The sequence below is a fragment of the Helianthus annuus genome, chromosome 4, assembly GCF_002127325.2.
Source record: "Helianthus annuus cultivar XRQ/B chromosome 4, HanXRQr2.0-SUNRISE, whole genome shotgun sequence".
Taxonomy (NCBI): Eukaryota; Viridiplantae; Streptophyta; class Magnoliopsida; order Asterales; family Asteraceae; genus Helianthus; species Helianthus annuus.
In genome coordinates, this window is record NC_035436.2 from 187,662,602 (window position 1) to 187,681,256 (window position 18,655).

The window sequence follows — 18,655 nt, forward strand, 5'->3', positions numbered from 1 at the left end:
GACATTCTTCCCATGACTTTGTTTAATCTCCCTTGGGCAATCTTTCCTAAAGTGCCTCATATCCCCGCAGGTATAACATCCCTTATCTTTCCCCTTTCCTTTCTTTCCACGCTTCGTCTCACTCCAACACGTTTCCCTGTTGTGTCCCACTTTGCCACAGTTGTCACACTTCCCATTTTTACATCGCCCGGTATGATGACGTCGGCACATGTCGCATTTAGGTAGTTTACCCATGTACTCTTTTCTCTTTTTGACCTTGTTGTTGCTACTCGTCTGGGTACCCTGTTTGAAATTTGCTAACTTTCTCTTGTTGTCTCCAGATGACTCTACATGAGTCTCCTTCTTCTCCTCGGAGGTTGAAAATTTGTTCATCCTGATTGCCTCTTTAGTCAAGGCCACACTTAGATTGATGGCCTCAGCGATCGTTACAGGCTTTGATGTCGTCACCATGCTCATGATTTGGGGTGCCAATCCCCAAATGAAACGCTCAATCTTCTTAAACTCTGGGTCTACCATGTAAGGAACGATACGCGACAGAACTTGGAACTTCTCCACATACTCAGCTATTTTTGGACCTTCCATCTTCAAGTTCCAGAACTCAGTTTCCACCTTCTGGCTTTCTGTTCTCGAACAATACTTTTTATGCATTAGCTCTTTCAGCTCGTCCCATGATAAAGTATACGCAGTAGTCTCGCCCATCGTCTGAACCTGGAGTTTCCACCATGACAGAGCCCCATCTTGGAACAGTCCGGAAATGTACGTGACCTGGCGCTCTGGGGCGCATTTGCTCGCACGCAAAATAGTGTCCGTTTTCTCAACCCAGCGCACGAAGGCTACGGCACCCCCAGTGCCGTCGAAATGCAGGGGCTGGCAGCCCAAGAACTGCTTGTAGGTGCAGCCGTTGGGTGGGTTACTTCCTGAGGTACCTCCGTTGCGCTCGGAGCGGAGGGCCTCGTATTGTGCGATGACCTGTATGAGGCGTTCTTGAAATTCTGCCTCTGTAGTCGGCAGAGGGTTGTTGGTATCGGTGTTTCCTTGAATTGACATCTTCTAAGAGGAAGATCGGATAGGTCAGGTTTCTTTAAGAACATAAGCACAAAAGCATCTACTTAACGACTGAAACCCAGGGGGTGTATTACATATATGTATATACGTAGTTGTTACAACAATTAATCACATATCGTCACAATTATAGCACATCTTGTAGATAGGAACGTAGCAAGTAAGCATGTAGTATTATAGTTATGGCACAAATATGCAGGTCAACGCGTATTTAGTAAGAACATAGCGACTGAGCTTTCATCATTTACCTCCCATAATCACAGTGTCTACGAAGCGTATTACATTAAATGGGACACGGGGTCACCCTACCCTTGCCCAATAAATCTATCAGTGTATCCAAATCACGTGGTCAAAAGTAGTCTTTAAAAGTCTCCACAATCCCGACTTATCATTAGTGTCTTTACCCAAATGTAATGCAGTCTACATAATCCAGAAACCAATTATACTGGTGGCTGAGGAAGAGGTGGAAAAGAAAGTAAACCGTTAACACGCGTGGACTTCCTCCTCGGGCTTGTGTACACGTCGAAGTAATTGTCTGCTCTGCTGCTTGATAGTAAAGAAATGAGTATCAGAATCCTGGGAACGGTGTGATAGCAACGGTCGAGAGCGCAAAAGGAACCTTGATATATATGGAGGTTCAATGTATACTGGCAATAGACAGGGTGGAGGGCGAGGTGTCTTACATAAACTTTTCAGGCAACATGCTGTCTTGTGATGTAAATACTTAAATCATGTTTTCAATTATGCAATGTTTTTGCATTTGAAGTTACCAAATGTGGTGTCAGCTCAAGCTCCAACACTCTGCGAATCATATCCTCAAACTGTAGCTCATGTGACAGGTGTACTCATCCCGTGTGTAGCCTCCATAATGTGAGGGATGACAAGGGTCTAAAATCAACATAGTGTAGCATAGGGATCCATCGAAATAACTTGTCCAGCGTTGTAGAGGTGAATGTAGCAAACGGTGCGTCTTGTAAAGTTTAGGAAAAATGTTGCCATAGCAGAAGAATCGTTATGCGGGTGCTGACCTGGAGCGCCTTCCCGGGGTGCGGGTATGTCTTGAAAGAGAGCGGTAGGCATGTCGGTGCAATGGACGTCGGTCTTCATAGATGCAACATCAGCGGGTGCAGGTGCGGTAGAAATGTCTCAACAAAAGGAGATTCAATAGGTGCAGGTACTGGGTTTGGTAAGAGGAGTGCAAGGTATAGTAGTCCAAAGGATATAATGTCACGTTTAAACAGGTTCAGCAGGTGCAACATCAAGCTGGCCCACAAGGAACTGGAGCTGCCTCAGGGGCAGGTCCTGGGGAGTGTGAGGGTATGTGATCTTGAGCAAATGTTAGTGCAGTAGTCAAAGCGGCGTCGTCGTCCGTGTCGGGAGCAAAAAGCGGTAACCTGCCTGTTTGTAAAGTCGTAAATGTCGCAGACTCAAAGGAGTCTGAAATCGAGTGTATACTAGAATCAGAGGATAGCTTGATAATGGGGATCTCAAAACGTAGAGTTAGTAACAACTTCCTCATCTAACTTTCCATCATCCTGGGTATCAACGGAAGGATCATCAATAAGCAAATTAGCGTCGTCATCAAACAATTTGTCAAAGAGGTAGATTCTTGGGGAAAATAATCCTGAGAGGTACGGCGTCGAGAATCGGAGCCACGATGTGCGCGTCATCGAAGTGTCCAAATGATGAGGTAATCGTGGACCGAAACAAGGATGACAGGAAGTTTCTTGTCAAGGAAGCCATCAGCAAGGGTAATTCATCACCAGAGTCTGGCAGCGCGGATGGTTGGCAGTCGTCCTCGTTCTTGGTCACCATGTCAGGGTCACTCTCAGGGTCTGACGCAAATATCTCCTGCGCAGGTACAGTCTCATCATCTGTGGCGGTGGCGGTAGGGTTGTCATCACCTGACAATTCGTTCCCTAAGGAAAGTGACGTGTGTGTGCCGGTACATAATAGTCGTAGCGCGCATATTTACAGAAATCTTTAACACTTGTGTATTGCAAATAAAGACAATTCATAACGTAATCATGTATCCACATATTCGTTCTAGTCTTCCCAGGCTATCCCACCCAGTCTCTCAGACTAACTCCCTAGCCTCTCAGACTAACTCCCTGGTCTCTAAGATCCACCTCCCAGTCTCTAAGACTAAATCCCTGGTCTCTAAGACCAACCTCCCAGTCTCTAAGACTAAATCCCTGGTCTCTAAGACCAACCTCCCAGTTTCTAAGACTAAATCCCTGGTCTCTAAGACCAAACCTCCCAGTCTCTAAGACTAAATCCCTGGTCTCTAAGACCAACCTCCCAGTTTCTAAGACTAAATCCCTGGTCTCTAAGACCAAACCTCCCAGTCTCTAAGACTAAATTTTTCCCGAGCCTCTAAGACTGAACTTCCCCAATCCCTAAGATTGAACCCCTCGGTCTCTAAGACTGAACCTCCCCAGCCTCTAAGGCTGAACCTCCCTCAATCTCTAAGATTGAATCCCTCAGTCTCTAAGACTGAATTATAAACATATATTTTGGAATGTGTATTTGTGCCCTTTGTTTGTAAAAATGTTTGTTCCCTGGATCTGGGCGTTTTGTGTATGCAATGAAAACATGTTTGTAAAAGCGTTTTCGTGAGAGCCCTATTGATTGTAGTCTAGACTCGAGAATGAATCCTAGTTCGCTACGATCGAAGCTCTGATACCAAGCTGTCACACCCTGACTTTTGCGGAAGCATGATTATGGGGTGACTTACTTGTTATCATTGCATTCAACCATATCAAACAATCTATATGATAATACCAAGGATTTGTCATCCATAAAATGAGTTTAAAACATAACAACATTGTCTAAAACGTAGACTTCAAAATTTAAGTTTTACAAACCAGATGAATTGTGTAAATGTTTGCTAAGGACTCGACAAAGATAATAGTTGTAATCCAAGTTTGGAAGATGTGTCTCGTCCAGGATTAAGACACACTGGCCAAACCCAAAAACCATGGATGACATCTTTATACTTAACATGACTTGAAATTCCAACGCCCGCCAGATCCATTCTTAATTTCCTGAAATACATGTAGTTTGGAAAACATCAACAAAGGTTGAGCGAGTTCATGTGTATGTGAGTCTGTATAAATCGTTAATGTGTGTCTGTATAGATTGTGAAATATGTCTGTATAAATGTATGTCCTTGGTATGTAGCAATAAGGAAAAACAGATCAATTAATGTGTAGCTAATACATTAATAAGTGATATGGCCTAGGAAGCACTCAAACCTGTAACGCGTACTTCATACCGGTCCTTCCGGCGGAACGACATAGTCACCACATGCAGCCACACGCTGGCCCATGTGTGGGGCTCGCAACACCCAATAGATCTATCACTCATGCCTCTCGGTCCTTATACAAGGATTAATGGTCTTACGATAATAGCCTATCCATTCACGTGATCTAACAGTAAATTCCTTAGCTAATCAAACCATGTATAAAAGTGTCTGTAATTGTCTGTAAAAATCTGTAAATGTCTGTAAAAATCTGTAACATGTATTTCACCCCCGAAGTATAAAACTGAAAACAGTTAAAGAGAAAAGGGGGACATGAACTCACAGTATTGCGTCTTCGGTACTCGTAACCCAAATCTCTTCAGCAAACACGACTACCTACAATGGTCTAATGTCTATTAGACGAACGCGTCGTGCCTTGACTTAGTATTGATTAGTGCCTTTGAGTTATGTTTTAAAGTGTCCTTTATATTTTAGTAATAATACTTCTCATGCTTGTGTATTCGTATTTCCTTCCCAAGGATGGGATATTTTACATGCGTCTGTTCATATTGAGATTATATCTTTAAGTCCCATTTTAGAGAATACATATTTAACCATATTCCTGTATAAAACCAACCCCCGATATTCCGTTTTTCGTTATAAAAATTATGGCGAGTTTTATGCTTGAAAAACATAGTCCAGAATATACTAGTAACGCTTGTCCCGAAAATATTTACTAAGTGTTAGGATTCTCGGAAAATTTCGGCAGAGTCTCCTTTGTAAATAGAGGTGTCCATGCTTAATTAGCATATCATTTTCTTTTACATAAATCCAATAGTTCATTTTCAATAACCAAACCGACATATAGACATACAAAACGTTACATACTTTATTTCAGCTTTATTACTCGAAACTGGACTGTTTTCGAGGATTTTTATAAAATAGTTAACCTTTTCCAAAAATTCCCAAATTTTTACAGAACGACTCATACGACCCAAATTTTATTGTGTAAAAATATCAGGGTCCAGTTCGTTACCAATGTTTTATAGAAATTTATTTACCCGACTGCAATCAGATTTGTTACTTTCTGATTGCAGTTTACGGAATAATTCACTAAAAATTATCGGTAAGTCTGATTGACGAAATTCTAGTTGGAGGGTCGTCCTGACAATGGTGTCCATCTACTGTAAAAATTCCATGAGTCGGTTTCACTCAGGTTTCAGGTTATGCCTTCGAAAACAACACACTTTTTCTGCCGTAAAAATGCAGCTTGAGCTGCTGTCCAAAAACAGCCCTTTAAAAATAGCAAACGACCTCGAAAAATTACGATTCCAGTGCCATTTGTTTAGTTATTCCAAAATGCACATTTTAGGCTTCAGAAAATCAGTTTTTTGATTAAAAATGGTCCCATTACAGCCTGTTGAAGTTGGCTGGAAATTCAACTCAGCAAGCTGTTTACATTGTAGAAGTGACTAAAAACGCATAAACGATTGTTCTAACAACGGGTTTATCGAGAAATTAATGATCAAACAACATGCATACTTATGCCAACATAATCCAACCAGATTTTATCATTATATAAGTTTGTGTTTAGGTTCGTTGTTCACTTTCTCTTTGTGTTCCTATTTTAAGCTTCAAACAACAATGTTTCGAACAATCGACGTAGAAGTGATTCAAGAGTTAAATCGAAGACTTACAACTAGCACAAGGGCTAGGGATGAACTTGTGAACAGAAAATGATGATGAAAATGGCGTGAGAATGCAAGGGGTGATGTTTCTTCAAGATCCCAAGCTCCAAGCTTCACAAGACTCCTTCTAACACTTGTTTTGGACTTAATAGTGAATCAAATGAGTGAGTGTTGGTGTGATGGTGGTGGTGGCGGATATGGGCAGCCAAGAGGGAGGGAGAGAGAGTGATAAAATGGTGGAGTGAACTTGTAGAGAAGATGAAATGATGAGATGAATCTCCTAGCCCAACCTAGTGTCATCATGGATATTTCTTGGCAAGATCAACACATAAGGAGGTCCAATCACATTAAAAAGGAATATTTCATCGGGATTTAGTGATGATTATGGGTGGGTCCCATATGTGGGCCGAAAATTTGAGAAGGGGGGGGGTTAAGTGTAAGTTTTTATTATAAGTAGGTGATTATTTGGAAGGTTTAGGGTATTTTCTAAAGTAGTAAGTGTATGACATATTTACATAGTGTATAGGGATTGTTGTGACCATAAATAATTTAAAATGATAAAATAATATTTCTGACAATATTTTCGTGTCTCGGGTAATGTCTGGCTGTTCGGTTTGGCATCGTTCCGTTAAAGCGTTTAATTGTCCCGTATAGCGTCTTTTGTGCGTCTTTTTGTAACGAAATTAATTCCAACACTTAGGAAAGTGTCCAGGACCATTTAGTCAATACTCTGTATAATATGAGTGTGTTAAAAGCTGAATTGTTACTAAAAATGCCGAATTCTGTAATTAAATTGCGTTTTAGGCACTTTCCGGCACTCAAACTATCACCTAGTGACATAGTCTTATGGTCCTCACTTCCCTACACTCCATACTAGTGTAGTGTTTTATCCCTGGCCCATACTGGCCTAAAATAGTGTCTGTCTATGTGCTGGCATTGTCAGCATGTGTCTAAGTTACCCGCTCACTGTGCTAACTGTGCTTTGTGCATCAGGTTTGTCACTAAGAGTCTGTATGAAATAAATGGAGTGACTGTATGTAAAGGATGCACATGTATGTATATAACATAAATCAGTAAGCAGTTTAAGGTGTCAGTTTTAATCAAGCACAGTCATTAAGCACATAATTAGAGTTAATTAATTTGTACAACACCTGTAATTATGCGGGTTGTCACAGTTTACAAACCCTAGCCTAAACACACAAAGGCACCAATTAACAAGTACACATATAGTAGGGTTTACACTAACCGATTCGAGGTGAACAAACAAGGATTCGAGAGATAGAGATGATGGTGAACGATGGTTGTTGCCGCCGCACAGTGGAGAAAGCTCTTAGGGTTTCTGGTTTGCCAAAGTTGTGACAAATAATCCGTAGAACTGGTTAAATATCCGGTGTAACGTATTGGGCCGTTACTGGGCCTCGACGAATCACTGGGCCGGGGAAACACATCTGTTTCGTCGGGAGACTTGTGACGAATCAATCTCTGTTTCGTCGTTATGGTTTATAGCGAAGCCACTTGTGTTTCGTCAAGATAGGAGTGACGAAACAGACTTCTGTTTCGTCGGGTTGTTTCATGTATTAAACAGTTTAAGTTTTCTAACAAGTCTCATGTTATAACATCAATCACATACATGCAACAATCACATTACGTTTCATTCTAACACAACGTATATAGTTACAAGTCAAACCAATCAAACAACTAAACAGTCAACGTGTAATAAATGCGAATAATAAATCTTGGAAACTCGAGTTGTCACAACTTTGTAGTTTATTGACTTTTTTTAATAGATTTTATGTTTATAACATTTCCATCACACTGTTGTTTTGTTCTTATTTTGATATTTTATAATATATAATATGATTTGGTGTGTTTATGTAACCTGTGTTTGTAGGTTTTCAATATGACTGAAACTTAATCAAGGTATTTTTTTGTTTTTCTTCTTCATTAGATTATTTATTATATCTTTGAATTTCTTTGGTTAATATGTAGATTCTTTACAAAATTTTGTTAATTATGTTAATTTTTTGGATTGTTATGATTTGTTTATTATATTTTTCTATTTAATCTGTTTATTATAACATCTTCATCTTATTGTTTTTTTTTTTTATTGTATAAGATCTGTTTTGGTATGTTTTTGTAAACTTTATTCGATTATCGTCTGTTTTGATATCTTTATGTAATATGTCTTTATATTTGTTGTCTGCTTATTGTTTATGCTTCCCGTCTTACTGAGATGTTTGTTATTTTGTTAAATTCTTTAGCTTTACTTTTTAGATTCTTTATTTGTTATCTTAATTTTTAGGATTTGTTTATTAGATTTCCTGTTAATAACATCTTGATGTTATTGTTTTTATGTTTTGTTTTTTTTTTATTTTTTATTATTTTCTTATATATGATGTTATGTTGTTATTATGTATGTTATGTGATATACGTGTTTGTATTCATTATCTTTACATTCTTTATGTTTAACGTCTTTCTGAGATTTTTCAAATTTGGTATAAGTTATGTAGTTTGATTTGTAGAATATGTATTCGTTTTTAATGTTATCATTTGTTTTGAACAATAACATTAACATGATATGGTTTATTAATATCTTCTTTTTTGAAGCAGCATCAGAGATCCTTCCTTCTGTAGGCATATGACTCAAGCGGGCGAAGTTCTTCTGGTAATTGAGAAATTCTTACATGAATTATACAGTCTTTTTTTGTTATCATGAAAGGCAATTTATTATTATTGTATTGTTTATACATTTTAATTATTATAATTATAATTCATTTTGGATTGTTTGCTTTATAAAGCGATTCCATCTGACGCCGCGTGTAAATTGTGGGGTACGGATAAAGCGCCTACAAATGTTCTGCTACAAACTGTTGATGGCCGAACACTTATTGTTTGTTTAAGCGAGCAAAATGAAAGCTTTTCCTTTTCCATGGTTGGTCAAATGTTGTCATACATTTACGACTAAAAAAAGGATGTTTGGTAATCTTCAATCCTGTAGATTGTACTTCATTCAAATTAATATATTTCGTTGATGGTGTGAGTCGCAGCTCTTTCTGGACATCTCTGGTGTCTACAACATCTCACTTTAGTGTAAGATTATTTTTTACTTTCTGTTTATTTTTCTTAATATATTTACGTTTTCTGAACTGATTAGAAAACTAACCTTTTTATTATTTTTGTTTTCATTCCTACAGGTCATTCCTGATTGTATCCTGCCCAAGTGCTATGATTATACATCAAATGATTTAATTTCAACTATATATATAGGCAACAAAACGTTTCACATTAAGATTGAAACGGTTGATGGTAAAGTTGGTTTTACCATTGGTATTGATGTAATTGTTAGTCAGTTTCAATTGGAGGCCGGTTATTGTTTGGTATTTACAAAATTTTTTGGTAATTATTTCTATTTAAGAAGTTTTGGTAAAAACGGTGTTGAAAAGAATTTTGCTGATGTAGATGTCGAGGAGGTAAGTACACATTTGGCTGCTTCTTTATATATTTAATTACTATATTGTTAATCTAATAAATGTTATATGTAATTTGCAGGCTGTAGTTGCACCTATTGATTCTATACATGATGTTTCTGATGTGTATAAAATGCAACATATAAATTACATCAAATGAGGCATAAAACTAACCCTTTTTAAGTACTAATGTTGGAAAAAGAGTGTTTTTGTCTTCCTTTTGTATTTTCAGGATGAAATGAGCTCAAATACACAAAAGAAGCAAAGAGACAGCTAATTCTTGCATAAATACAAGAAAAGGAACAAAAGTAGATTGCCCGAACCCTCAACGGCATCCTCCCAAGCAAAGAAGAGAAAACAGAAGACTGAACACGCCCCGTGCTCAGCCAGCACGGGGCCGTGCCCAAGAAGCAGCAGAAAAGACAAACCTGTAGAAGCTTCTATTGCCCACCACGGGGCCGTGTCCAGTGAGCACGGGGGCGTGGCGAAAGTACAGCAGGCGCATTAATTGTAATTGCGAATTACAATTAATGAAGAGAGAGTGTCAGACGGGCACAGGGGCGTGTCCAGCGGACACGAGGCCGTGCCCAGCCTTCTGTTCAGCCTATAGACAGGAGTGCTTGGTTTCATTCCAACTCATCCCTTGGCACACCACCTCTCTCACACTTCATCCACCACCCACCACCACCATAACACCATCATCCACCACCATCATCCATTGTCCATCGTAGAGTGTGTGAGTCGTCTCGGGATCCAAGATTGATAGTAAGAGTTCTTGACAATCAAGGCCATGTTTGCCTAAGTCTCTTACATCACTTGGTGAAGACAAGTGTTTAGTATAATACTTTTTATTTTTAATCTTTTGCACTTTTTATTTGGTTTTGTATTAATGACTTTAATAACTAGTTACTTATGTTGAAGGTGATCTTTCCTTATCGTTTGTCCGTGGTGTCTTGGCATTATTTTACTGTCTATATAAAATAAAAGATTTTCACCATTCATATCTCCACGGTCTATATGGAGGTATGTTGGCTACCTGGTCGGGGGTTAAGGGAACGGTTTGGTAAGGGTATTGCCCTTGTTCAGCGTTTAGAGGTCCTGCAAGGGACCTGGGTCAAATTTAGTAGGATCTCCTTCAATGCCCATAGGTATTGGATGGTGGGGATCCAAACTCTTTGACCCCCTCATAAGTTAACTACTATTAATACTATAACCCGGCTATTTAGGACTGTATCCCTGCTGACTCAGACTACTTAGCCGAGGGTAACGTCACCGCCAAAAGCGGGGCCTACCATAATTTGCATTAATAACTTAATTCATTATCTTCCAATAATCCAACCCTTTAGGATTGTATCCTTGCTGACTCAAACTACTGGGTTGAGGGTAACGTCGCCTCCAAAAGAGGGGCCTACTACAATAACTAAGATAATCTCTTAAACAAGTGCAAAAGTGCGAAAATAATCAAAGGTTATACTAATACACGAGTCGGATCCAAGTGATTCATCTTGTCTATCTGTTTTTATTTTATTTTTATTTTTCAGCATTTAGTTAGTTTTTATTTTTCTAGTTTAAAAACCTTTTCTAACCTTTTTGATTTGATTAGACGTTGAGGATAAACCGGTACTAAAAGCTCTTGTGTCCTTGGACGACCTTGGTATCTTACCAACACTATACTACGTCCACGATGGGTGCACTTGCCCATATGTGTGTTTAGTGTTAGTAAATATCGTGTTTTATAAATTTAAAACTTGGCTAAAAGTGTAAAACGGGCTTAAAAATATACATAAAAAATATATCACACTTCACGCACATCAAGTTTTTGGCGCCGTTGCCGGGGACACAAGGATTTTAAGAAAGTTAGGAATCAACAACCTAATCATATTTTTATTTTTCTTTTTAATTTTTTTTTAGGATTTTTTAGATTTTCAGCTTCTGCAGAGCTCAGCACGGGCCGTGCCTGGTCGGACACGGGTCGTGCCTGGTCGGACACGGGCCGTGCCCAGCATCGTTACTGGCAGTTTTTAGTTTTCCAAGTTACAGAAGGCTGACCACAGGGCCATGTCGGTGCAACACGGGGTCGTGTCCAACTTTCCAGTAACTGGGATCTGTGTCACACCCCCAAAATCCACCTGCGGATAACACCCGCTTCGAGGGCGTGACTGACCAGGATCCAGCCACCAATTATACTGACTAATTAAGTTGATAACAAAAGTAACACTTACTAACCATGAGATTAGCAATTATCAAGTTCAGTGATCAAAGTTTTAAGTTCAGAGTAAATGTAGCGGAAACATAATTAACAGTTTTAAACAATGTTCATAAAGTAAGCATAATAAATGCCCAACACACGGGCAGACGACCACTACACATCCCAAGTAGCTGCTCCAGTCACTGGCCACCTGCAAAGCATGCAGTAAAGGGGTCAACAATAATGCTGAGTGAGTTCACTAGTTGTCCAGTTTTAATTACCAAAAACTTGTTTCACCAGTTAATTTATCCGTTTATACATGTCATGGGGAGCTACCCCAAAAGTTAGCGACTAAACTGTTTTTCCAATACCGAACACTAGGTAACCGAATGCGTTTCCGCAGGATGCCCCGATGTCAATGTTCTATCAGCATTGACGGATGCCTGAGTACATTAGTTCACGACCGATCCCATACCATGGCACGGTGTGAGGCTGGTAAGACCTAAATAGCGCTATCAACTAATAACCCGTTCGCCTGGCACCGGCGACTAATCGGTATTATGTAGTAGGGACTTGAGTGATAGAGTTGCGTTTAGTGCCGTTAGTTGCAATCCGTATAAACAGTAATTAACTAAAAAGGTTTCCCAATACAAGGGAAGATAAAGTAAGTTGTTTCCCAATAACTAGGGAAGGAGTGTAGACGGTATCCCCTTTACAAGGGGATAGGGTTGTTTTAGTCTCGTGTCCCAAACCACCGGGACGCATGCTTTTAAGTTGTGAACTCACCTTGGGTTGCTCGGTATGATACGTTACTTGGTTAAGTATGTTGGTCACCACGTCCTAACATGGTTACCAAATATGGGTCAAGTTGGGCACAAATAAACACGTATAAAACACACTTAACATAAATGCAAACAACTACAGTAACAGGTATACATGCAGTCCAGTCAACAGAAGGTCCAACATACAAACAGTGGGGTTATTGGGCCTAAACAGTAACAGATACACAAGCAGTCCAGTTAGCAAATAATCCAACAAGTTCTTTGGCCCAATAACAGCCCAGTCGAGACCAGGGTGACTCGCAACCAAGGTTGCGACTCGCAACCGAGGTCTCGGTTCGTCACGTTTTGATTACGAGTCGCAACCGGAGATTACGACTCGCAACCAGCAGTTCCGACTCGCAACCGGACTCGATACGCGTTGATTACGACTCGCAACCGGGAGGTCTCGACAAATCCTGCTGTGGTCTCGAGTCGCAACCAAAGGTTCCGACTCGCAACCGTGATTACGTGCACATGAAGACCTTCTAGAACCTGTCACCTTGTACGAACCAATAGAAATGCATTTTTATGAAACAATTATGTACTATCCACTAATATTCCACCAACATGTTTTCTTGTCTAAATTGTCATCAAAACAGATCAAACAAGTATATTCAAATATTCATCACATATTCAAACTGGTCATCATGTATGGTTCTCACATCCAAACTCATTCTCGACATTATGACCCTATAGCTATATCATCAATCTCATGAATATTCCTAGACTCATCTTCAATCATTATTCAATAAAACTCATTCATTTTGACTTAGTCGCCAATCGGGTGGCAACAATCCTATTACGAAATCATCTTTAGCAGGTAGGTTTCATGATGGAAATCACCACTTACATTCCAATAGCAACATATAATAGTTTATACAAGCAAATCCCAATACAATCTCAGACAAAACTTGACTAACTATGACAAACCCAATATCCACCTAAAGTTACCATTTAAATAGATAAATCCGTTCAACAGACATTTGTGTTTGACCCTAACTAACGAAAATAGCATCTTAGCATTTTATTATCATATAAAATCATCAAATCACAAAGAAAAATAATTTAATCAGTTTCAAATATAACTTCTAATCACTGTATGCATCTCACAAGCAAGCATTTATCATTCTTAAGCAAGTTAGAAAACATAAGGGTACCAGCAGTAGAATAGCACTGACCGAGAGGGTTTTGAACATTGTTGCCGCTGTTACACCCACTGACCGGAGCTCCGACAGCCGCCGCCGTCGTCGGCTCCAGTCATCCCCCTCCTTAGCTGCCACTTGCTGTCCCGAACCAGAAGTACCCGGGCCTCGATCGACTGAACCAGTCACGGCTGACTTGTCACCGAGATGAAGAGAAACAGAGAGGGTTTTCTTACCGGTGAAATTCATCAGGACCGGAAGTGCCACCACCGTCGCCATGGCGGCGCTGCCATCTCTGGTTCCATTTGCGCTCTCTTTCTCTCCCTTAAATCTTCGGAGGCGGATGAAGGTGCAAGGGGTGTGGAGGTGCTGTGAAATGAGACAAATAAAAAGGGAAGATGTGCTTTGTGAGCGTGTAGAATGGTATAAGGAGGGAAGAAGGGTTTCAGGGGTTTGCTTGGTTGGCCATGAAACACCGCCGGAAAGTTGGCCGGAATATATCTCCGGCCGCCGGAGATTAGAGAGAGGGCAGGAGGTGTGCAGCTGGGTTTCTAATAAGGTTTTGGGGTTTATGCAAGAAGGAGGGAGGTGGGGTTTAAGTTTATTTAAAGGGTAGGGTTTTAGGAGAGTTGGGTTGGGCTTTGGGCTCGTGTGAGAGGACCCGCATACCCAATTGCCCGGTTTAAATCGCGAATGATTATAGTGGTTCAACTCGTTTATCTCGCCGCGATTTGATAATGACAATAATAATAATAATAATAATAATAATAATAATAATAATAATAATAATAATAATAATAATAATAATAATAATAATAATAATAATAATAATAATAATATCAATAACAACGACAATACTAATAATAATCAAAGGCTCGTCTCTCGACGGTCCGGATCGAGGTTTCGAGTTGTCACATTCTCCCCATGTTACTGGAATTTCGTCCTCGAAATTTAAGCAAAGGTCACACGATGCACTCCATATGTATATATAGATTCCATTACTATACGCAGATACAAGCAGTTTCACGAAGGTCCACAAAACGAACATATAAGACACATAGTGCATAAGGTCACATAGCACGTAAACAGCACGTAACAGTCACGTAGCACAAGATCCACAGAGTTTGTACGTATTTCACATAGTATAAAATTTCACAAATTTAATTGTAACATCCAAGTAATGTACCGGAAAACCCGAAGTGTCACATTATCCCCAAGTTTCAGAAATTTCGTCCCGAAATTTAGCGCACAGCCACTGACAAGCTAGTGTGTTTAAACGTTTTCGTGGGGTGTCACATCACCCCCTGTTGGTTTGAATTTTCTTTCCAAAATTCAGCTGTAGCCTCAGTGCTGGAAGTAACGTTTGCAAACAACTGGGGATACCTGCGCATCATCTGGTTTTCCCGTTCCCAGGTAAACTCTGGGCCACCGCGTGAGTTCCAACGAACTCGGTCTGTTGGTTACACTACGCTCGAGGGTGTTGATTTCTTGATCCTTGATCTCAACCGGTTCCTTAGCGAAGCGTAGTTTGTTGCTGATCACAAGTTTCTACAAAAAGAACAACTAATGTTTCGTCTGACAGGCATTTCTGCAGATTATGCACGTGAAAGACGTTGTGTACTGCACTCAGCTCTTCAGGCAGGTTCAGTCTGTAAAGCTACCTTACCGATCCTCCTGGTAATTTCGAATGGTCCAACATATTGCGGATTAAGTTCGTTTAGTTAGTCAAAACATACCACACCCTTCCAGGGTGAAACTTTAAGTAGAACCCAGTCTCCGACTAGGAATCCTAGAGGTTTCCTACGCTTATCCGCGTAGCCTTTCTGACGGTTTTTGAGCTGCCGCCATGCGTTGTCTGTCCTGGGCAATCCTACCCGTTGTGTCAAGTGCAAGTTTCGGGCCGGAAGTTTGGCTTCCGCCCAACATAGGGGTGACCGGCATCTGCGTTCGTGCAATGCCTCCAATTGTGTTGTCTGAATGCTAGTGCGGTAGCAGTTGTTAGAAGAGATTTCTACATAAAGGAGGTGTCACTCGTATCTAAGGTCAATACACATGTTCTCAACATGCCCTTGAATGTTTGGATGGGGCGTTCGGCCCGACCACCAGTTTGTGGGCGATACACGGTGCTCATGTCTAACTGTAAGCCAAAGGTTTTTGTATTCAGTCCGAGACGAATTGGGTACAGAACGTAGGTTTCAATCAAAAGTGATAGAAGTTGGCACTCCATGCCCCCACAGCTACTTCTATTAAGTAGGTGGTTGTAGGTTCGAAAACTTATCGGTTTCTTTGGTTGCGCGACGATACAAGCAGACATTTCACCAATGCCTTGGATAGGATAAGGTAAGATAGAAGCACCTCATAGAACATCTTTCAATTGCTGGAGTTGTGGATTATTGTGCGCCTTCCTAATGTTAGGTGATACCCCTTTCGAGTCAAAATCGTGAGGGGTTTCGCGTATGGTCGAGAAAAGCGGGCTTTTGTGACGTTAAAACGTTGCGCGTTGAAAACTTAACACATACGGTTTTTGTAGAATCCCAGGGTAGAGCGTAGGTGTCATCCGGATTCCCACTAGTTTTCGGAATAGGTTCAGTCGTCGCTGAAAGGAACAATCGTAGGATGGAATAAATTCGAGCGTCGAAACTAGGTGTTGATCGTATCGAGTTCAAAGAACAGTGCTTGCGATACCCGTTACCCCCGGGGTATCCTTGGCTTGTCTCTCCAACAAGTAATATTCGTGGGAAATAGTCCGCCCAAACGAGGATTTGTGCAGAGGAGAGTAGGATAAGGATCATGGAATCTGTGAACAATATCACGAGTAGGGAGATAATGCAAGAGGGGTAGTCATAACTGCCGCCTTCAACTTGAGACAAAACATGAAGGCTTTGGGATCGGCAATAAGGATTTATCTAACGCCAATGAGGTAGCTGGTCGTATACAAGTTGTATATAGTTAGAGAATGTCGCTTGCCGATATGGGGCGTTACGTCAATGTGATTAGCACAATATGAAGCGGCTAGAGAGGAATGACCATCACACGGGTCTGTAGGTCTTAACGTCTACAAAGACGTCTAGCAGGATATGATTTCTCAGATCGGTAGGGAAACAAGTTTCGAGCGGATTAGTCTAAGTCATGCAATTGAGCCTGAAGTAGTGCTTGCATAGTCGGGGGGGGGTTGATGTGAGACTGCGGAAACAGACCTTCGAAAAGGCATGATTGAGGTAGATGTTGCCATATTTCAGAGTTTATGAGGTTTGTCGACTAACGGTCTATCTTGCTGAATTCATAATTCTGGAGAGAAATCAGGTCAAGGTTTCCATATGAAGAAACGTGGATGCCGTGATTAAGAAACGATGGAAGTGAGGATACCGTCTTAAGCAATAAACATTGATTCGTACGGAAGCTAGTGAAAGGATTCGTAGGATTAGAAAAGTCGTCAAAGAATAACGGTTATGGCAAATGAAGGATAAGGTAAGCATCAAGGTCACCGTACTCGTCGGTGGGTTGACTGGCTCGTATCCTTGTCTAGCCACGTCTTCAAATACACCGGTTCGTAGGAAGGATATCAACTTGCTGGGTCTTAGGGCGTGCTAAGATATGAGCAAGGATTAACCATGTAACGAGAAATTAGGAGGAAATAACTTCGTGGTCGATGGAGAGGTAATGCGATTGCTGGCACCACAAAGAGAAGCACACACCACCCAGGTTTTACGTGTTGGAGACGTGTAAACATAAACTCGAAAGGTGCAGACTTACCAGCAAGTTTCAAGAATCCAGGTGAGCAGTCGGGTGAGAGGACAAGTCCCACTACTTAAGGCGGGAAAAGAAATATGCAAGTAAAAAGGATGCGAATGACGCTGTTTCCCTTTCTAACATCCCATGATGTAGGGGTGGCTCCCCTTTGTCGATTCGTTCTGGTAACTTCTCTATGTGTTTCGTAGCAGGCCTCTCTTAGGTAAGTATATCGAGTAACCGTTCACCGCGTCGTTTCGTCCCAAGGTGTACTTATTGAGCTGGCCGTTACGCATTTCCGCACCATGATCAATTGTCATCGCTTATGTCCTGATTGATTCGCAAGGGCTGGCTCCCATGAGCCGCTGACTAGGGTTAAGGATTTGATTGGAGTCAATTCGCTGATGTTCGTTGTCGGTGACTAGGGTCGTTCAAATGCTGAAGCCAGTAGGGTACTACGTTTACCCTCTTGTCCACCGTTCTTGCAAGTTGGCTGAGTAATACATGGTATGTTGAGATAGTGTTGCAGAAGTGATCGCACTTCGGGATTTAAGACGTCAACACGTTAAGTTCCAGCAAGCGAAGAAAGGTGAGAAGGATATAGACCAATCATTGTCGTTTCAACATCCAACCCGGGGATGTTCGTACAAGCACCTAATGTTCTACACAGTTCGCTAGGCGTTCATATGGGTGTTCAGGTGATACTCGATAGCCTCGAGATTCGAAAGGGTGCAGTGAGAAGTGAAAAGATCGTGTTCGAGCAGGAGACAATCATTGCTACGGCTCCTATGGACTGTTGTGTCTCTCATCATACAAATAACGAAACGGAACCCCTTTTTCACTTGTTAAGCCTCACTGGGACTCGCATGCACCCCACATTATTATTATGTGTGCACCCACAATAATATTGTGATTTGCATGCTCATCTCAGCTCCTCCTAACTCGTGTCAAATGGTTCCCCAAACTCGAGTGCCAAACAGAGGTTATCAAAACGATAAATTCACAGAAAACACAGTATGAGTGTGATGTCGTAATGTAGCGAGAATGAGATAGAAGAGAGAGGTGTATCTATCTAATTAGGCACACTAGTATGTATAGTTAAACAGGAAACATAAAGCAAACAAGTAAACACTGGTCCGAGCTATGAGTCAAAAGTGTCGAGCCTTGCACTTGGAGTGTAGTGTCGTCGCGAGTCACGGGTTATAGTCTGGTTTTTCTCAAAAAGATTTTCCCCTTTTTAAAACCAAGTTCACTATAACCAATGGCTCTGATACCAATCTGTCACACCCCCAAAATCCACCTGCGGATAACACC

The 18,655-nt window shown here is 40.9% G+C and overlaps 1 long non-coding RNA gene across 1 annotated transcript; it reads right to left on the minus strand.

Annotated features, from left to right (window-relative positions):
- Positions 1 to 4,438: 4,438 nt before the first annotated feature.
- On the minus strand, positions 4,439 to 4,688 carry LOC118491169. Its single transcript, XR_004890682.1, has 2 exons — positions 4,650 to 4,688; positions 4,439 to 4,547 (listed from the first exon to the last, which is right to left on the minus strand). It is a non-coding gene; the product is annotated as an uncharacterized LOC118491169 (long non-coding RNA).
- Between the last annotated feature and the right edge of the window lie 13,967 nt (positions 4,689 to 18,655).